Source organism: Saccostrea cucullata, unplaced genomic scaffold (genome assembly GCF_032062105.1).
Source record: "Saccostrea cucullata isolate Sc308-1 unplaced genomic scaffold, CSIRO_AGI_Scuc_v1 ctg2465, whole genome shotgun sequence".
Lineage (NCBI taxonomy): Eukaryota > Metazoa > Mollusca > Bivalvia > Ostreida > Ostreidae > Saccostrea > Saccostrea cuccullata.
In genome coordinates this window covers 7222-10298 of record NW_026922292.1, presented here as the reverse complement: position 1 = coordinate 10298, position 3077 = coordinate 7222, and positions in this window count along the sequence as shown.

Here is a 3077-nt window from a genome sequence, read left to right as displayed (position 1 = left end):
AGCAAAGTCCTGGCTAAAGGCGTTGTTGCAACAATTATTGAAATAACGACCACTACTGATATGATTATATCAATAGTGGTTGAAAGTGTATTTCAATAACAAACATAGTTAGTAACCACTATTGAAATAAAACCAGTATTGAAATAATTATATCAATATATAGTGGTTGAGAGTGCATTTCAATAGTAAATATAGTTAGCAACCACTATTGAAATTCGACCACTATTGAAATAATTATATCAATAGTGGGTGAGATTGCATTTCAATAACAAATATAAATAGTTACCACAATTGAAATACGACCACTATTACCACTATTGAAATAATTATTTCAGTAGTCGGTGAGAGTGCATTTTAATATAGTAACCATAGGTTTCAAACACTATTGAAATACTACCAGTATTGAAAAAAAACGTTTCACCTCATCAGCAACTTTTGAAATAATTATTTCAATATTTATTGGATTCACTGTTCAATACATTATTGAAATCAATAATTTAATCAATTTTGACATCTTTATTTCAAAACTGAACATTATTTATTAGTGGTTACAATCTATGTTTGTTATTAAAATGAATCTCACCCACTATTGAAATAATTATTTCAATAGAAGTCGTATTTCAATAGTAGTTACTATCTATGTTTGTTATTGAAATGCACATTCACTCATTATTGAAATAATCATTTCAATACTGGTCGTATTTCAATAGTGGTTATTACCTAAATTTATTATTGAAATGTACTCTTAACCACTATTGATAGGATTATTTCAATAGTGGTCGTGTTTCAATATTGATTATTACCTATGTTTGCTATTGAAATGCACTCTCAACCACTATTGATATAATTATTTCAATAGTGGTTGTACTTCAATAGTGGTTACTACATGTAACTTTGCTATTGAAATGCACTCACAAGTGGTCGTTTTTTCAATAGTGGTTTCAACAAGGCGTTATGATCGCCTATCTAACTGTAAATAGTTTTTAAAAAATTTTAACACCCCAGTGTTGCAACCACTATTGAAATAACGACCACTATTGAAATAATTATATCAATAGTGGTTGAGAGTGCATTTCAATACCAAACATAGTTAGTAACCACTATTGAAATATGACCACTGTTGAAATAATTATTTCAATAGTGGGTGAGAGTGCATTTCAATAACAATTTTAAATATTAGCCACCATTGAAATACGACCACTATTGAAATAATTTTATCAATGGTGGTTGAGAGTGCATTTCAATAAGATAACCATAGGGTTCAACCACTATTGAAATACGACCACTTTTGAAATAATTATTTAATAGTAAGGAAGAGTGCTTTTCAATATGATTACCATAGGTTTCAATCACTACTGAAATACGACCAAATTTTTTATCCAAAATTTCACAAAAATTGGATTTGGGGTGACAAATATATCGGTTAATAATTAAAGTGTAAATTAATAAGGATGGTTTTAGTGAAGCAAAATTTTGAACATCACAGAAGGTTAATAATTTCTTTATATTCTAGAAATTTATTATTTGCATCATTTTCAATTTAATTTAATTTAAACAATATTTTATTATGAAAAAAACATAATTGGATCATTTTCAATGAAATCAGACCAAACATATATACCAATCCAGGCATCCATATTTGGTTTTTATCATCTGTCCTTAAAAAATGCTTTAGATAGTTATTGAAATTATACATTTATAATTAAAAAAGTGATTTAAATAATTGTTTTTGGAAGTTGCTGATAATACTTCAAAACTAAAAGCATAATCTAATCCAAATTGAAATCTTTCTTTCAAAAGTGAACATTATTTCAATAGTGGTTGCAACCTATGTTTGTTATTGACATGAATCTCACCCACTATTGAAATAATTATTTCAATAGTGGTTATCACTTATGTTTGTAATTGAAATACACTCTCAACCACTATTGATATAATTATTTCAATAGCGGTTGTATTTCAATAGTGGTTACTAACTATGTTTGCTATTGAAATGCACTCTCAACCACTATTGATATAATTATTTCAATAGTGGTCGTATTTCAACAGTGGTTACTAACTATGTTTGCTATTGAAATGCACTCTCAACCACTATTGATATAATTATTTTAATAGTGGTCGTTATTTCAATAGTGGTTGCAGCACCCCAGTCTTTGCAAATGTTCATCAATATTTTTTAAAAGATGTTTTGAGAATTTAATTGAAAGACGAATAAAATACATATCTTATTAAGGTATAATCGCGATAGAGAAATGTATGTATATACGAGGGGTGTTAGAAAAGTTCGAGGACAAGATCTATTGTGAGCGCGGTATTTCCTCCAAACCGGTCAAACTTTCCAGATAAAATCTTTACCTTTTCTCCAATAAATATACAAGAAGTTGGTGCTCTCCAATGATTATTGAAAAATATACAGCTTTTTTATTTTGATAAAACTAGCTTCACGGAGCATGCTACATTTTGGCACGTTTACATCACAAAGACTCTTTATTAAAATTAAAAATTGCACAATTGTAGCGCAAAGAGTTTTATGATATTTTACCTGCCGCTAAAGTATTCATGAAACGTCACTAGGAGAAATTTTTAACTGAATTGGAGGGTATATGACTGTTTTATAGCCGTTTATAACTGGTCAACGCTTAAAAACACAGCCAAAAATCGGAACGTCATTGAGCGTCATGGAGCACTGCACTTCGTAAAAATTACGTATGCAGACTGGAAAATGTCTAAAAAGATAATTATTAACATGTTCCAGATGCTGCCGGGAATTTCCTACACCCACAAAAGATAAGTTTTCAAATGATTGTAGCTTCATAAGAATAGAAGGATTAACATTTTGAATGATTAAGTCCATCGATGCTTCAATACCCCCGTATCGCATTGACGTTGCGTTGCGCCTATATAGTTATGCACAGTTTCCATACCTGATCGATAAACTGCATAGACTTTTTGTAAGATCTCAATAATATCAGAATCAGTACAAAAGATATTATATTGAAGAAAAGAAACATGTCTTGCTATAGATATTCAATTTTAAAGTAGAAAAAACATAGAAAAATCTGAAGAAATGAAAGATT